The sequence below is a fragment of the Pantherophis guttatus genome, chromosome 6 (assembly GCF_059756535.1).
Source record: "Pantherophis guttatus breed Tessera chromosome 6, ASM5975653v1, whole genome shotgun sequence".
NCBI classification, from domain to species: Eukaryota; Metazoa; Chordata; class Lepidosauria; order Squamata; family Colubridae; genus Pantherophis; species Pantherophis guttatus.
In genome coordinates this window covers 32,071,092-32,089,696 of record NC_142068.1, presented here as the reverse complement: position 1 = coordinate 32,089,696, position 18,605 = coordinate 32,071,092, and the positions used below count along the sequence as shown (strand labels likewise).

The 18,605-nt window shown below is 35.8% G+C and overlaps 1 long non-coding RNA gene across 1 annotated transcript; it reads right to left on the bottom strand.

Annotated features, from left to right (window-relative positions):
* Positions 1 to 1,337: 1,337 nt before the first annotated feature.
* LOC148113081 (uncharacterized) lies at positions 1,338 to 17,256 on the bottom strand. Its single transcript, XR_015728502.1, has 3 exons — positions 17,025 to 17,256; positions 16,742 to 16,863; positions 1,338 to 1,486 (listed from the first exon to the last, which is right to left on the bottom strand). It is a non-coding gene; the product is annotated as an uncharacterized LOC148113081 (long non-coding RNA).
* Positions 17,257 to 18,605: the final 1,349 nt, after the last annotated feature.

The window sequence follows — 18,605 nt, the reverse complement described above, 5'->3', positions numbered from 1 at the left end:
GGGGTATAATATAGAATAGAAGGGAAAAATTGAATTTGATTAAGATTAGAGATGAGGATGAGGATATTGTTTTTTTACAAAAAATAGATGAGGAATAAATATGGCAAAAAGGAAATATAGAAATTGTAAATTTAATTGAAATGACTAAACACTGTTTAAATTTGTGAACCGGCCAAATACTCTGTTCAAAGAAAATACATTGTATGTTTGTATGTGTGTTTCTAATTATTGTTATTTATTCATATTTGTTCTCTTTTATTTTTTAAAGTTTAACAATTCATTCTTTATCTTAATATCTTTATATTTGTTTGGGGTTGGCTTTCTTCCCTTTCATCTTTTTTATTGTACAGCAATCTTTCTCCTCAAACCTACCACCTCTCTTTTCTTTCCTTCTTACTTTCTCTTCCTCCCCCTCTTCTTCTCCTCCCTACTTCCTCTTCCTTTCTCCTTCTCCTCCTCTCTTCCTCCCTCTCTCTCCTACTCTAATTTCCCTTCCCTTCCTTCATCCCTCTCTATTGCTGTATCCTTTTATGCATATGGACTACTCAGAGGGCTGAAAAAGTTATTTCTGACTGATCCTCGCACTTTTGACTGGTCCTCGAACTTACGACTGTCCTCACATTTTACATTTTTGCCCATCTTGTCACCATGGTGAAGAGAAGCAGTTGTGAAATGAGTGACATGGTTGTTAAGAAAGCTGCACAAGCATAAATGTGAGGATGGTCATAAGTGTGAGGACCGGTCAAAAGTGCGAGGCCCAGTCAGAAATGACTTTTTTCAGCCCTCTGAAAAAAGTCTATGCACATAGCCACGCCCATCCGGTTACATGACGAGCTACCCACGCCTACACAGTCACGTGACCAGCTAGCCACGCCCACCCAGTCACATGATTGCCAAGCCACACCCCCAACTAAGCCACGCCCACAGAACCTGTTGTTAAAAAATTGAATCCCACCACTGGTGAAAGGGCCTCATAAGTGGAATAGCCTAGGGCCTCTTTCAATCTAAATCCGGCCCTGATGTTATTACATCTTTTGTTATGTTGAACTTGTAATATAACTTTCAAAATGGGAAGAACAAAGAAACTACAGTGTACTAGCAATCTTTGCATTTGCATATACCATGGACATCTGCAGAGAAGAAAAATTTTAATATTTGCATAATGACATAATACATACAGTCCTTAAGGGTTTGTATTGATGTATTTAAGTCAGACAATCAACCTCTCATATTGGTGGTATGTAATGCTAATTGATTTACGAACAAAGGAAAGCTTCAGAGGTAGACAACTGCTATTTTGTCGGTCAAATCTAACAAACTTTTTCTCATGAATCAGGTGATAATGTTTTCCAAATCATCCAAATCACTATGCCAAAATGTCTTTGAACGGCAAAGATTTATGTCATTATTTTTCTCTTGTCTTTCTTGGAACAAGTACTTGACAGTTCCATCATATTAATCCAATAAAAATCAGAAACTTGAAGATCTACAAGGAAAGAAATACAGGGTAGTTTCAGTTGAATGTTGAGATTCTACTGAGATTCATCTTAACATTTTATTTAGTTTTTCATGAATTATATAAAGTATCTAATAATCTGTGAACTTTGAATTTGTACTAGTTGAAATGGTATTTTTAATTTTCTCAGTTCTGTCTAGCGAGGACATGAAAAGAAATTACTCAATATACATAATTCAAGCAATATGACAGGAGACATATGTTATAGACTTAATACTATGAGAACTTCTAACTCTAAGTAAGTTTCAGCCGTGTGGATTTTTTACTTCATTGTCTGTACCTTTTGAGATATGCACAGTAATTAATAACCTCTATTAAAATATGAGCCTATGAGACTGTAATATAATAAATCATGAGAACTGAGTGATAAATTCTGTATTAAAAAACTCTCAAAACTGTTAAATGCAAAGTTTTAATCAAACCTTTCATAAAATTTTCAGTTTTCAGAACATTGTAAAGAAGAAACATTTCACTCCTTTTTAAAATAAGTTATAGTATATTCTTAAAATTACTGATATTTTTAATCCATTTCAGCTCACATTTCTAAGATAGTAAAGAAAGACTAACAAATGTGGCCTGTGAGTGAATGCTTGTATCAAAACTTCATTTGGTTTTGATACAGAATACAGATACAGAAACAGAATATCATGGTTGAAATATCTTGAAATAATTCTCTTTTTCACGCTTTCTGCTTTCAGGACTCCATAATCATTTCATTCTTCTAAAGGCTAGAGTTAGATTATCTACAACCACTAAATATGCAATGCAGGCCACCAAATAAGTTCCTCTTTTCTATCCTTACTACCACTCAGTAAAGATGATTGTTTACCGTATGCTTAGTCAAATTTACATTAATACCTGCACTGTAGCTTTATTGTTTGGAACTAGAAAATTAGGAAGTATCCCACATTCTACAATATCAGGTAAAATATTTCAAAACGTTGATATCTGTGGCCCGTTGTATCTTACCATAATACAGTGAGGTTCAGTGTTTAATAATCACTACATCTATCTATTGGGAGATGCCTCACAACACTCAGTAATGAAATTCATTGCCATGAAATGTGATGCTGGCTACCAGCTTGACTAGCTTTAAAAAAAATAGTTGGACCAATTAATGAAAGTCTTGGGGATTGATAGCTATTAATCCTGATGGCAATCTGATAGCCTCTGAAGGCTAATAGATTTCCCTGTACAGTTGGTTGTCCATGTGAGAACAGACTGCTGGATTAGATGGCCTAGCAATTAGATCCAATAGAACACTGCTTATGTTCTGATGAGATTTCCTGTCTCTGAATTTGGAACATTTTAATAGGTTTTGTCCTGGCAAATAGATATGGAAAAAATGGAGGTAGTGACAGATTTTATTTTCCTGGGCTCCAAGATCACCGCAGATGGGGACTACAGTCAAGAAATTAAAAGACGCTTGCTCCCGGGGAGGAAAGCTATGGCAAATCTAGACAGCATTCTAAAAAGCAGAAACATCATCCTGCCAACAAAAGTGCCTATAGTCAAGGCTATGGTTTTCCCAGTTGCAATGAATGACTGTGAAAGTTGGACCATAAGAAAGGCTGAGCGCCAAAGAATTGAGGCCTTTGAACTATGGTGCTGGAGAAGACTCCTGCGAGTCCCTTTGACTGCAAGGTGATCAAACCGGTCAGTCCTAGAGGACATCAACCCTGGCTGCTTTTTAGAAGGCCAGATCCTGAAGATGAAACTCAAATATTTTGGACACCTAATGAGAAGGAAGGATTCACTGGAGAAGAGCCTAATGCTGGGAAAGATTGCGGGCAAAAGAAGGGGAAGACAGAATGAGTGAGGTGGCTGGTTGGAGTCACTGAAGCAGTAGTGTGAGCTTAAATGGGCTTCAGAGGATGATAGAGGACAAGAAGGTCTGGAGGAACATTGTCCATAGCGTCACAATGGGTCAGACACGACTTCACAACTAACAACAACAATAACAGGTTTTGATTCCTACAGAAAGAATAGTTGGCATGAAATCAATTTTTAACAGATTGAGGCTTTAAAATTATTAAACCCCATCACTACAGATTAGACCATTGCTTTATATCATCCCCAATTGCTGGTCTGGTTCAACTCACTAAATTACAATCTTATACTGGTTGGAGACAAGGAATGCTAAATATTAGCCATCATTGCTGATGCAAGATGATGTATGTGGAAAGTGATGGCCATGGAGGAACATATGTATGATGTAGGACTTTTTTTCTAAGTTTGATATTTCATCTATATCAAATATTTGTTGTGTGTGGTACTTTTTTCCCCAATCTCATTAGATTTCTGTGTAGAAAAAGATTGACAAGAAACAATAAGAAATAATTCGAATAGGAAAAAAAACCCTGAAAGGTGAATTTGCATTTCTTTTCGTGGATATTCAAGTTTACCTGCTTTTTATCCTTTCTTCCTAGTTAACTCTTTTGATTTTAGCTGATTTTTGATAAATACATTAAGCTATATTTTTGCTAACTGAACTAACTGTATCTGTGCTTGGTCTGACCTGATCTGGACATATGAATTGTCTGGAAATATGCTGGGTATAAAGTAAACTGGAAATTATCCACAGTTATATCAGTTACTAAGTTAAAAATGAAGTAAAGTTCATTAAACTAAAGTTAAGAATGGAAAACATTAGTAAAGTTTGTTAGGGAAAATTGGTTTATTTAAAAAATAAATAGGATTTCATTTTAAAAATTGGCTGTTTTGAGGGACATGTTCATTTTCTGTTTTAACCACTTCCATTTCCACTTGTGGGACTAATGTGTGACCCCAAAGGACTTCATAAAACCTACATATTAACTTTGACATCTAAGGATATTCAATCATGAAGGATGTCCTATCTCAGTCCTGACAATCTGTATAGTCTTTCCTAAATTGCAATGCAACACTCCACAGTACAATATACGTTTATAAAATCATGAGAAAGCGTCAAATGAGGGAAAATACTGTAGTATTATCTCATTATCTTTAGGACATATAAATCCTAAATCAAAATTTGGAAGTAAGAAATTTTGTTGATGTAAATCAGCACATTAGCATATAAAATTTGTTTAGAGTTAAAATATTAATAACAGGCATTTCATTTAATCATCAAGTTGCAGGCCCCAATTGTGCTTACTAAACAAGGGCTACCGATAGTCTTATGTATATTGGCAATACATTCTAAATCAAGTTCTTCGTATCAGGCCTTTTTCTTATATTATAATCAGGCATGCAAGCCAATGTTAGCTGGCATGTTATTTCTTAGTTTATTCTGCCACTATGTGGATCAAGGAAGAAATGTGTGGCAAACTGAATAAGGTCACACCAGCTAATATTTTCTAACAGTACAGCACAGTATAATACAGTACAGTACAGAATCAAATGGATTTGAAAGCTGCAAGAATCCATAAAATTAATTCTATCGTTATGGTAGTATTTATGGGCTGATAAGATATGATAGTATAATTTTAGACATGAGCCATTTAAGAATTAAATCCAACCAAAATAGCACCCTCAATTTATTATTCAAACAATAACATGTTTTTAACTGCTGTTTTCATGGTCTGAACTGATTGTTTTTATTGTACGTTATTCCAAGTCATATTTGTGATATGGGTGGCTACATAAATTTGATAAAGAAATAAAAATGTTATCTTTGAAATAAAACATCACTAGGTGATTTGTTTCATATTTATTCTATTGTAGTAATTTTCCTCTCTTGCATAATCGTCACTGGAATCCTTTTACTTCGCAAAGAATTTGCCCTGGTTTTTCTGATTCAGCTGAAATGTTGAACAGCACTGAATAAATAATACTTATGATTGGCCCTTGAAGTTCCAGACATCACAGGATTCCCTCTCTTAGTCACATAATATGATTCGCAACATTTCCTTCCAGCTTTCCACAAGCAAAGTGAGAAATCAGTGGGGAAGCCAGCAGGAAGTCAGAGGTTGTGATTACATGGGGTTTGCGCTTAATGACATACAGATATTCACTAAATGATGATCTTTTGTCATTATAGTTCTGTTTCATTTCTTGTTCTTCAGTTATTCTCACAAATATCAATCATTATCTTGGCATCAACCACAAACTAGGGTTAACCAATTTATCATACAGCAAAGTTGTTCTTTTTACAGGTAGTCATCAGCTACCAATGGTAATTAGGATTAGAATTTCTGTTACTATGTAATACAGTCATAAAGCACAGCATCACTTGATCATGTCACTGAGTGAGGGCAGCTCTTTTTATCTAAGTCTGGGGTCCCCAACCACCAGGCTGCAGCCTACTAACAGGCTGTGGCCTGTTTCAAAACGGGCCACAGGAGAGATGGACAAGCAGGTAGAACTACTTATGCGAGCACAAGCCCCTTCTGCTCAAGAGCTTTCAGTTTGCATGAGAGGAGGTTTGCGCGGGAGCATAAGAGCTGCCGCTTGCACGAGTGGAGTCTCACATGTGAGTGCAAGAACCCTCTGTTAATGTGTGAAGCCCCCCTCCCTCACTGGGCCAGGCCCCAAGCTGGAAAGATTGGGGACCATTGACCTAAATGACCCTGGGCTGTTCACAACATCATCATGAAACCATACAAACATATATAAAAGCATAGATTAAAAACAGAAATAATAATAGGTTAAAACTTACAAATAAAAATCAAAGTTAAAAGTTTAGAAGACTAAAAGATTAGCAAGGAAGCAGGACTGTCTTCAAGCCACCATCCATCACCAGGGCTGCATCATATGTAAAATAGGCCACTGGTAGTCATATATATTTTTTATATATATGGACCACACCAAGGATTTTTGTCAAAAAGAAGACAAATGCTTTTTTCTGCCAAGTAAGGGGCGTGCACAAGCTATTACTTCTCAAAAGTCAATGTGGCAGCTTCAACAGGGCAACTGAAGTTCCACATGTCCTTTTTATGTGAGGTAAATCCATCACGCCTGGCTTTCTTTGTTCTTACTATATGGACATTCCTATGCAAACTCATTACTTGGTCAGCCAAGTAACTCGGATGCAAATTGAAGTGGACCATTAAATAATTTGTCTATTTTTTTCCCTAAAGGCAGGCTCACACAAATGTTCTTACAAAGTCACAGCCAAAAACATTGCAAAGGGACTCAAAAGGTAATGAGACATCTATATTTTTTTTAAAAAAAAATCTATTATCGGCTTGCTGACATTTATTGTTTGGGGAAAGAAAGATAGAAAAAAAACATACACACAAAAATTACAAAATATAAAACATTGATAATATTATTAACTTTAAAAAAATAAATAAGCCACAGACACTTTTAATTCTCCCCCTCATCTCTTCCTATTCTATTAGCCTTGCTTTAAGAACAGAAACGGATTTTCCTCAAACACTTGCACTGTAACAATGTGGCCACTAGGGGGCAGTAAAATGTAGCAGATGCTGCCTAGTCAATTCTAGTGATTTATACCTGGGTCTTCATTAGCCCAGTGAATACAATCAAAGTTTTGTTCTGGCAAGTCATGGAAGTTTCTGATTGCTTTCAAATTCAGGTTAAATCACACCTTATTATTACACAATAATTTAATCAATCTGGACTTCTTAATGCCTTAACGGACAGGAGAAAAAAGTATAAACAGTCAGCATAAAAACTGTCACAGATGGGAAAGGACAAGGTCGTGAACTTTAAAAGATTGGGGGTTATGGCACATGTTGGAAGCTCTGGCATGAATTAAATTCTGTCAGAACATGAAGAGTTCTCCTTGGACTCTAATTATTACGTGAGATGTTCTTTGACTAACGAACACAGGATTCAGTATTTCAGGGTGAAATGCAAAACATAAAAAAATGCCTTGTTGGATTCAGTGTGAACCTTTTTTACAGGCTGGATGTGTTACCCAAGAAGTGAGCAATTGAACAGAAGGTACTTGTACTTGTCTTTGCACTTGTATATTTTTCATCATAATCATGCTGAAATGTTTATCTTCTAAAGCTCTAAAGTATACAAACAGCACTTTCCCAGAATTGAACTCATCTCTCCAATCTGGTCATCAAGAAGGGATCTGATTAAAATGTTCCTTTTTCATGAAATTCACAAGGCATGCAGGAGATAGAAGGAGTTTTTATATATATATAACAGGTCCCACCCCTATGAAATAATGTTTCCCTATATGCATGGATGGCTGCCATCTTGGGACAAATCCCAAAACGTTGCAGCTATTTATTTCCATGTGCCATCCATTTACTCAATTGATTTGGATTTTATTTTCTATAGTTATTTTCTGGGTTGGCTACAGATTCAGAACAGTACTCAAACCAATTTTTCCCAAATCATCTTTTCATTTTTGTTTTCCTTTGATTTGATATTACATATCACCTATTGAAGGCAAAAGGAGAAGGTGACGACAGAGGATAAGATGATTAGATAATGAATTGATGTAGTAGGGATGGGTTTGGGCAGACTCTGGGAGATGGTAGAGGACAGGGATCCTGGTGTGCTGTGGTCCATGGGATTATGGAGAGTCAGGCACAATTTAGCAACTGAAAAACAACAAAATTTGTCACCTATGGTCCTTTGAGGTTGGAGTGGGTTATGAGCACTGTAAAATAAATATATCAATACATTTTTTATCCATTAAGATAAAAAGAAAGGGAAAAAGTATTAACATTATATCATATTATACTTAAATAGTGAACAAAGCTTAAGAACTATATGTTTATATGAGTACTAATATTATTGTAAAGTGACGGAAGATGTTTGGAACCAGTGATGTCATATCTATGTCCAATGTTTTTTTAATTTTGTATTATAAATAAAAAACTTTTTAATTTTTTTTTTAAAAAGATAATTTATTGTTGCCTTTGGATGATTCTGCCACTCTCCAAAAAGCTAGTTGTTTTTCAAAATTCTGTTTCCTGGATACTAACATACATATCATAGCAAAAAAAAAAAAGTCAGAAAATCCCATAACAACTAAATGCCTTCACTGCCCATTTTTCCTAAACTACCATCAAAACACAAATAAACATAACATAATTTTCTGCCCTTTCCAAAATTAACTGCTCAAAGCATCTGACACACACTTTTGGCCAACAAAAGAGTTTTGATTGATTATATGCCATCACGTCTCTTACCAACCACATAGATAGACTTCTTCAGGATGTCCTACTCCCAGCCTGGGCCTTTAGGCCATCCAATATTGCATCCATTGCCACTATAATTGAGTCCATCGATTTTGCTGCTAGTCATTCCCTTCTTCTATTTCTTTCCACTCTTCCCAGCATTATAAACTTCTCCAGAAAGCTAACTCTTCAGAGAATGTGTCCAAAATGTTATAATTTGAGCCTGGTCATTTGTGCCTCAAGTGAGAACCCCAAATTAATTTGTTCTATGATTTATTTATATTCTTGGCTGTCCAAGGTCTGCTCAGGAGTCTTTTCCAACATCAAACTTCAGAATTGTCAATATACTTTCTATGTTGCTCCTTCGAAGTCCAACTTTCGTTTCTACAGAATATCTCAGGAAAAAAAATGCTTGCATGATCATGATCTTTGTAGTTATGCACACATCACAAAATCTCAATATCTTTTCCAAGGCTTTCGTTGCTACCCTACCAAGTTCTAGTTTGTGTCATATTTTTAACTCCTGGTTCTTTTACTGTTGATAGTCAATCCTAAAAAAAATGCAATACCTTCCCCTATCCATTCCACAACAACAACAACAGATATTTGATTAATACCAGAATCTTTTCACCAATGACTGTAAAAGAAGGAAGTGACATCACATATATCTTGATATCATCATGCAAATTAATTATTTGCATCAGCTGCTGACCAAATTAGAATCCATTGCCTATCCTTGTGGTTTTTGCTAAATGCCTACATCCAATAACTTTTCAAATATTCAGTATGCACTAGTCTATAATGGTTTAGGGGTGGTTACAGTCAATATACAGATGGAGGTGAGCAATAGTATATTTAAAATATTACAAAACAATCTCTTGAAGAGACCATCACAACTAACTCTAACTCGAGAACTGCATTCATATTAGGTTGGAAAAAACTAGCAGATTTTTTTAAAAAATCAGTTTTGATTTTTGAATCTGAGTGATATCCGGTGTCATATCCGGTGGTCATATTTCAGAGAAACATCAAATCCTCTGGACAGTTTTAAGCACTGAATATTGACACTTTTGTAAATGCACACACAAACATACATATACATAACTTATTTCCTAGATTTGCAGAACATTTTGAATCAAAATTTAACTATATGGCCTGGATTCCCAAAATACACTTATAATACAGCATGAAAACCAAGTATATTACACTGAACAGTCATTGTATATTGTATGACTAAATCTACTGTGTTTCAGGAATGGTTCCACTGAACATGCAAGGGTAGATGTGCTTGTCTTATCCTTTCAGGAAAAGTTAACATTAAGACTGTAAGAATGACTGTATTTAAACACTGTGCAGCTTTATGAAATGGGAGCAGGGAAGACCACATAGGGTGATCATTATAGCAGAGGAAATTCAAAAAGAATCTTGGGTTGAGTTGGCTTTTCCCAACTATAACTTCATTCAGAGAAAGAGATTTCATGTGATCTTCAGCATCTGTGTCTCATTTCCTCCAATAATCTTCTCTCAAAGCATTTCATTAAAGATAGGGCTAATCTGAGTCAGGATATTTGGTATATACTTTATTCCAGCTATGAAAGTTATAAAGCTGCATTAAGAAATCTGGGAGCAGCTCTGATTAAATTTAGTAGTCACAGCCAGTTGATATCCATTAGAGAAAATTTCCTATGAAATATTTTCATAGAGAGACTGAATATCTTTCATGAGAGACTGAAAGCCCAACAAGTCTAAAATAAGGATTTACAAATTGTATTTGTATTTGTACACTCTGAAAGAATATCACTTGGTGTGATAGGCAGACAAGGCAAGCCAGTAGTGAGCAAGCATTAGTTCTTCTTGATCACCAATTTAAAAAAATAGAAGCCTACCCGTTGTCTGGAACAGAGGTCTCATTCTGTCTAAGGTTAGGACAGGTTCTTCACAAACACAGTTGTGGAGAGATAAAACCAGGGGTGGGTTGCTCCCGGTTCTCTCTGGTTCTTGTGAACCGGTAGTAAAAGTGGTGGGAGGCTCCACCCACCCGCCCAGATGTCATAATTGATGATCTGTGCATGCGCGCGCGCTCCTGTTGCAAACCAGTAGTAAAGGACAGTAGAACCCACCCCTGGATAAAACACAACAGAATATAATACAGTAAAATTCTAGAGTTGTAGTCCCACTTTCAGAATTTGATTTTTAAATTTTGCAAGGAAAACAATAAACCCACATCCAATTTTAATATGCATCTATAATAATTAAGGAAATGCAGGAGGAGGAATCTATATTCAAAACATACACAAAAATTGAGCAAATGATTTCAAGCAAAAAAAAAGAAAGATCATTGGTCTGAAATGTTGTATTACAATTGTATGTGTAAGTATCTAAGGCAGTGTTTCTCAATCTTGGCAACTTTAAGATAGCTGGACTTCAATTCCCAGAATTTCCCACTGGCCATGTAGAATTGATGTCTACCTGTCTTCAAATGTTCAAGGTTGAGAAACCCTGGTCTAAGGAATAGGGCATGATGAAGGTAACCAAACTGCTGGAAATCCCACCATTTCTATCTTCTACTTTAGATCTAAAGAATGTCACACAGCCACACCATTTCCACCACTGCATGTGGTTGTTGTTTATAGGTGTCAAGGTCAAAGCCTCAGGAACAAAAGCCCCATGATTTGTGAACTTCCAAGATGTGTTGCATGCACAGAAAAAAAAAAAAAGAAATATCCATCTCAAAGGACATCACAATCCTTTAAAAAAAAGGTTTGTGTTAAAATGACAAAATAAGCAATAATGGAAATTCCCAAGATTTGTTTGCATGTTTGTTTCATTGTCATTATTTACATTAGAAATGATTAAACATTATTTCAATAAATAATAAACCAGCAGTGTTGTTCAAGAGACTGGAATGTCTTTTTATGTATTTTCCCACCAACTTTTATGAAATGTCTATTGAAACATTAGTACCGTTTCTCATATTTGCAACATCATTTTTTTAACAGTTTTCTCTTTGCTGCAACTTCTGTTTTTGGCAATATTTTGAATAAATCTGAAACGTTCTTGGAATAAACAGCTGCTATATAGATTAAGCGAAAAAGTCAATGGAAATCCCAATTTCACTTTCAATAAAGATGACCTTTTTTCCTGAGCTAATTTGATGCCCTGTAGCTTTCTTTACAACTACCTCAATAAGATGCATATTATAATTTCAGTTATTTCATTCAAATGTTAAAATATTTGGACGGTTCCAGTGTAAGCTGGTTAGATGGAAATAACAATGATCACATATGAGCAAAAGATGGAAATGAAAGATGAAATCAAAATATTACCATAAAAATGAATTCTGAGTGCTCTCAAGATATTGAACATTTTTAAAAAGTAAAATATATATTAGCTTTTCTGAAGCTCTCCTGCAGCTCACACATTTTTTTATGGAATTGCTTGAAGTCATTATAAAAATATAAAAATATCAATGCAAATAATGTTTTATTATATATAGATTCCAAAAGTGTGCAGTATATAGTGCTTAGTATTTTGTTTGTGCAAGTGCCTTATCATTTCTCAAACTGAGCAATACTGTCTACTAATAAACATAACCCGATGCCCTTTAGATGTTTTGGATTGTAATACTCTAGCCATGCTAACTAGAAATTCCAGAAGCTGAAATCCAGGACACTGAGGGAGCACTTGGTTAGAAAAGGTTGTTTTTAATAAAACTATACCAACACTGGTAACCACTGGAGCCAATTTGGTCTAGTGATTATTATACCAGGCTAGAAATCAGGAGTTCAAGTCCTTCCTTAAGCCATGAATGCCAGCTAGGTGACCTGGGGTCAGTACTTTCTCTCAGCCCAAATCACCTCACAAGATTGTTGTCCTGGGAGAACAGGAAGAATGTGTGTTGGATATGTTTACCACAGGGGTGAAATCCAGAAGATTCTCACAGGTTCTGGAGAACTGGTAGCAGAAATTTTGAGTAGTTCGGCAAATACCACCTCTGGCTGGCCCCAGGAGTGGGGGAGGGAATGCAGTATCTTTCTCCCTGCCATGCCCACCAAGCCATGCCCACCAAGCCACACCATGCCCACCAAGCCACGCCCACAGAACCGGTAGTAAAAAGATTTGGATTTCACCACTGGTTCACCACCTTTGTAAAAAATAATAAAGGTGGGATATAAATAATCAAATCAAATAAAAATAACTATGTATACATAGGCAGTTGAAATGTCAATGGCTGGATCCAGTGGAACATGGAGGACTGCTTTGCTTTCTTGTTTTTACATTTCTGCTATAGGGCACTGCACATCCTCCAAATGTTTATTCCTTATCAGAATAGTGGAAAAAGAAATGCAACACAAATCTCAGGGCTTGTTACAAATTGGGAAAAAAAAAACAGAGACTCAAAACCAGAACTACTGACAGAACAGAACAAAAATTATGCTGGAAGACAAGCTGGGACTGAAAAGTAAACAAGAAAATAGGAAAACCAAAATTTGTATTGAAGAAACCATAAAAAAATCGCAAAACTTGGGTAGATACTGTTACTCAAGCCAAGGGATATTGAAAGAAGAAACTCTCTAATATTGTTCCAGATGAGGCCTGGATATGCCCTGATCTAGCCTAATCTTTTTCTCGTCCCTACCAATTTTTTTTGAAAACAGACTATGGATGACATTCCAAGATGGACCCTGATTTGAAAGATCTTCCTGGCAGGAAGAAAGATGTACAATATGCAGACACCAAATTGCATAAGGCAATGTGGACATAAACTATGAGAAAATTCATGTAGTTCTTTGCATAAATCTGCATGAATCTCATTTTTTAAAAGTAACATGTATCAAACATCTAAATACATTTTTTAAACATATGCCCATGAGCCTATTAGCTTAGATTGGATCATATAGTATTGGCTCACAAAATATTTCTGGATTTAGATGTTGTGTTGCTTTTTATCTTTAAAACAGAATTAAAGCATGTGACAGATCACAACTCTCCATATGTTCCTGCCCATGCCATAAGAACCTATTTTTAAGGTTTCCCTAAAATATGGAATGTAACATCCGATAGCTGTACCCCAGTTACAAAGTAGTTTTCAAATGGAGGCTGATATAACCAGTCCAGTTGGTGGAAACTAATACAACTTTTCCTGGGGTCATCAATAAGTACTTTATTTCATCTGATGCAGTTTTGGACTTTTCTACTGGATACCTTTGCAGTTTGTTTCACCAGGTTCTAAAGAATTATTCTCTCTAGGATTGACATGTACACACAGCAGCAGATGTGGAATTAGGATGGCGTTCCTCCAGCTTTACTCAGACTACAAATTCCAGCATTCCTAGCCGGCCACCAATTTTGTCAGCTTGGAATTCTGGGAGCTTCCATTCCCAACATATAATTAGGGCATGAAGCTGGCAAAGGCTGGAATAGAAATTGTAAATGAAGACAAAAGAAGGAAAAAAATGATAGCACAAGCATACAGTAGCTGTAAAATTTCTTGAAGAAAAAACAAGGGCAAAATCTGTATTCTATCTCTTGATCATAATAACAAGATGTTTACAGTTTTGGCTTATAAAGCTATTTCGCATGAGATTCATATTTACAGGATTGTCAAATAGCGTGTGTTACTAGAAATTCTTCTCTGAGGCAGGGTGGGGAATGAAAATGAAAATCAGAGATCCAAGCAGTGGTGGGTTGCTACCAGTTCACCCTGGATCAGGCAAACTGGTAGGGCGGTGGCAGCGCCCGCCCATCCATCTGGATGCTTCTGCATATGTGCAGAAGCTTCTGTGCATGCACAGAAGCGTTGCGCATTCTCACAAGCAAATCGGTAGTGATGGGATTTGCAACCCACCACTGGATCCAAGGTAACCAATCCATTTTTAGAGACTTTACAGGTTTCTACTGTGAGGGAGATGTGATGTCAGATTTGTATTTTAAACTACAGCATCTAGATTTGCAGGATTTTTCTGCCCAAATTCTCTTCTGTGATATTCTTTTGATATATGATAAATACAAACAAAAGAATTTACTTTGCAAAAAAATAAAACAACGTTTATTAGTGCTACTCAATTTTCAAGGAATTATTTCACATCGCTGTTTATTAGGATCAGCTTTAATAGTGAAATGTTATATTCTTTATTATTATTGTTATTATTACTATCAGTGATTGCTTCTTGCTGGTTGTTTACATATCTATGCAGAAGCCCGAATGAGTTTTGTGTTTTAGAGATAAATTAAATTTCAGCTAGGAAGTGTTTGAGAGAAAAGAGAAATTCCAGACATGCTAGACTGGACTTTAAGACACAGTCTTAAATTAACATGAGAACTTGGAGAAGAACTGGGGAATATAGAGAATAGCTGGTGACTAAGATGGATCTAGACAGTTCCAGTTATTGAAGATACAAAGAGGTCTGGCAAGTGAGATGGATTGGACAGCATTAATACTGCAGAAGGCTTTTGAAGAATACTGCAGAAGGCTTTTGAAAAACAGTTTAAAATCCACAAAGCAAAGCAGGACAGAGTCTGGAAAAGTGTGATGAAAATGAGGATGGGAATGTGAAGCAGGACTTGTACACCCAACACAGAGGATCATGGTGGGGAATCAAAGATGACAGCAGACCAAAAAGGCAGATGCCAGCATGACTCTCACAGGAAAATATGCTGTCAATACCCATAAAACCTTTCTTTGCATTAGGAAATAGGTAGGTGCTAGAAATAGAGCAGTTCCTGTATATAAGCCAATATTATAGACCATAATCATTTCCAGGTAGAAAACAGTTATATTACAAAATATTTTAGAATACGGGGGGGTGGGGGGGGATCAGCCATTCTGCCATAGTAGCTCACAATGTTTCTCTGTTATATTGAAAACAAGGGGGAAAGAGGTGGGGCAGCTTGGCAGCTTTAAGCATAAATAACCTGGGTAGCGGATGTGACTGGAAAATCAAAACAGGTTTCTGTCTATTAAAGGTAAAAGAAATCTGGCATGTTTTATTGCACTGAGTTTCTATCATATTGAGAACCCATAGCCAGCCTCAGGTGAAGATTATATCTTCTCTTAGTTTGTATGATTATTTATTTCCAAATACTAGGATCTCTTTTAGGAGATCCACCCAAAATATGGGTTATAACTGAATTTCTAATGAATTAATATTCGTCCAGTCATTGCAGTAAATGTATATACTTAAACATCATCTCTAGAATTATTCCATTGTTGGGATTTGGTCCCACACATTGGATTACTAGGCCATCTATCTGAATGGGCAAAATATGATAGTACAAATGTTGGGGACTTCAGTTTAGCAGTAATCCTTTGTTAAAGGGTTTGTCCTGGAATGCAGGAAGAATGCTGAAAAATTATTAAGTAATTAACAAAAAATCCAATTGAAAAAGAATGGATTTAGCCCAGCTATCAGTGAATGCTTAAAGACTTTCCTTGCATTTAAAGTTAAAGTGAAATTTATTCAGAAATCCATGAGAATTAAAAAAAAAAAAAACCTAGTTCTCTATAAATTATATTCTGGAAATAAGAATAGAATAGAATAGAATAGAATAGAATAGAATAGAATAGAATAGAATAGAATAGAATAGAATAGAATAGAATAGAATAGAATAGAATACTATCTCAGCCATATTCTCTCTTTTAACAGTGTTCCTTTTAAACCGAGTGAGATTACAATCTATATCAACATTATTCAACCTGATGATCTCCAGATGTGCTGGACTTCAATTCCCATAACTCCCAGCTTGCAGACATTATTGAAAACTAAAAATAAAATTAATACAAATCATTGGTGGACTGTAGCTTATTTCATCAAAAACATGAAACATTACATTGAGTTAGGTGTATATGTGAAATTGGAAATGAAATGAGACAGAAATGCATCAACAGTAAAAATTATTAACAATGAACATTTATAAAACACTTGCTGAGTATGATATAAGTATTCTTGTATGATTAAAATAAAGCATGTATGTGGCATTGCAAATATCTTTAAATTCTCTGAACAGAGATTATAATTCTTTGAGCAATTACTTTAGTGCGATATCAGTTTCTGTAGCTTCTTTTCTCAATAAATAGGTTTAGGGAATATCTCTTCACTTCGAATAAGTCTACTAGCTAGCCTACATGCAATACCTTCAAAAAATCCTGGAGAAATTCATGCCAGATGATTGGATGGCAGCAAATGTTGTCCCTTTCTCTAACAAGGAGTACAGGAAGATCCAATAAGCTCTCTGACATTAATATCTGGAAAAAGTCTAGAGGAGAATGTAGAGAAATTATTCTGTAAGTATCCTGAAAACAGTGCAGTTCAGTGCAGAAAACAGTGTAAGTCCTCAATTTACAACAGTTCATTTAGTGATGATTCAAAGTTACAGCGGCACTGAAAAAGTGGCTTATAATCATTTTTCACACTTACGACCATTGCAGTATCCTCATGGTTATGCGATGTACATTTGGATGCTTGACAACTGATTCATATTTATGATGTTTGTTGTGTCCCGAGGTCATGTAATCACCTTTTTTGACTTTCTGCCAAGCAAAGTCAATGGGAAAGTTAGATTCACTTAACAACGGTGTTACTAATTTAACAACTGCAGTGATTCACTTAACAAATGTGGCAAGAAAAGTTGTAAAATGGGGCAAAACTCACTTAACAAATTTCTCGCTTAGCAACATAAATTTTGGGCTCAATTGTAAATTGTGGCTCATTGGCTAAGATGCTGAGTTTGTCGATCGAAAGGTCGGCAGTTCAGCAGTTCGAATCCCTAGTGCCGCGTAACAGGGTAATGTCCCGTTACTTGTCCCAGCTTCTGCCAACCTAGCAGTTTGAAAGCACATCAAAAATGCAAGTAGAAAAATAGGGACCACCTTTGGTGGGAAGGTAACAATGTTCCGTGAACCTTTGGCATTTAGACATGCCGACCACATGACCACGGAGAGGTCTTCAGACAGCACTGGCTCTTTGGCTTTGAAACAGAGATGAGCAACGCCCCCTAAAGTTGGGAACAACTAGCACATATGTGCAAGGGGAACCTTTACCTTTACCTAAATCCAGGACTATCTGTAATTACAAACATCAGTGTAGATTTGTCAAGAATGAATCTTGCCAGATTAATTTTACCACATTTTTTAATTGAACGCCTTCCTTAATACCTGGAATAGATATACTTTTATTTCAACAAAGCATTTGACTTTATGAAGTGTGGTTAGAAAGCTGGCTGACATGACAACTAGTGGATCCATAGCTGGCTTAAAATCTGTATTCAAAGAATGCTCATAGATTTCTTGTCATCAAATTGAAAAGAAGTATCCAGTGAGCACTAGTCCCAAGGACTAGTTGTTGGCTCCTACTGTTCAATACTTTCACTGGTGATTTAGAAGAGTCAAAAAAAAAAAAGTATAACAGCAAGATGGTATAAAGTAGGGTGGACAAGGCAGTAACTCTGGAAAGCAGAAATAAAATTCAAAATGATCTTGATAGATTGGGATAATGCGCTGCAACTAACAGGATGAAATTAAACAGAAATGAGGACTAATTTCTTCTGTTAAATTGCAAAAGTCAAATGCACTGGTGTAGAGTGATAGGATCTGACTTGGTAAAAGCACTTGCAAAAACAATATTGGTTAATTACAAATCTGAGGATCAGCCAGCAAAGTAATACAGCTGCAAAGAGAGAAAATGCAAAAGTGAATTTTAAATGAAGGAAAGTAATTGTTCTCTCTGATTTGCTTTGATCACTTCAAGTAGCATGTTCAGTTCACAGCGCCATATTTTTACAAGGATTCACCAGAACTGGAATAGATTCAGAGAATAACAACAAAAATGGTAAATGGTGTTAAAATAGATTCTTTGATACTGGATACATTATAATTTAGTGCATCAGAGCAGTTCTTTCTTTTTGCATTTAACAATTGCTCAAAATGGTATGAGCTAATAAAATATCATTCCTACAGTCTGATTTCAAGGAAAAACATTTTAATTGTTGCTATTGGAAGA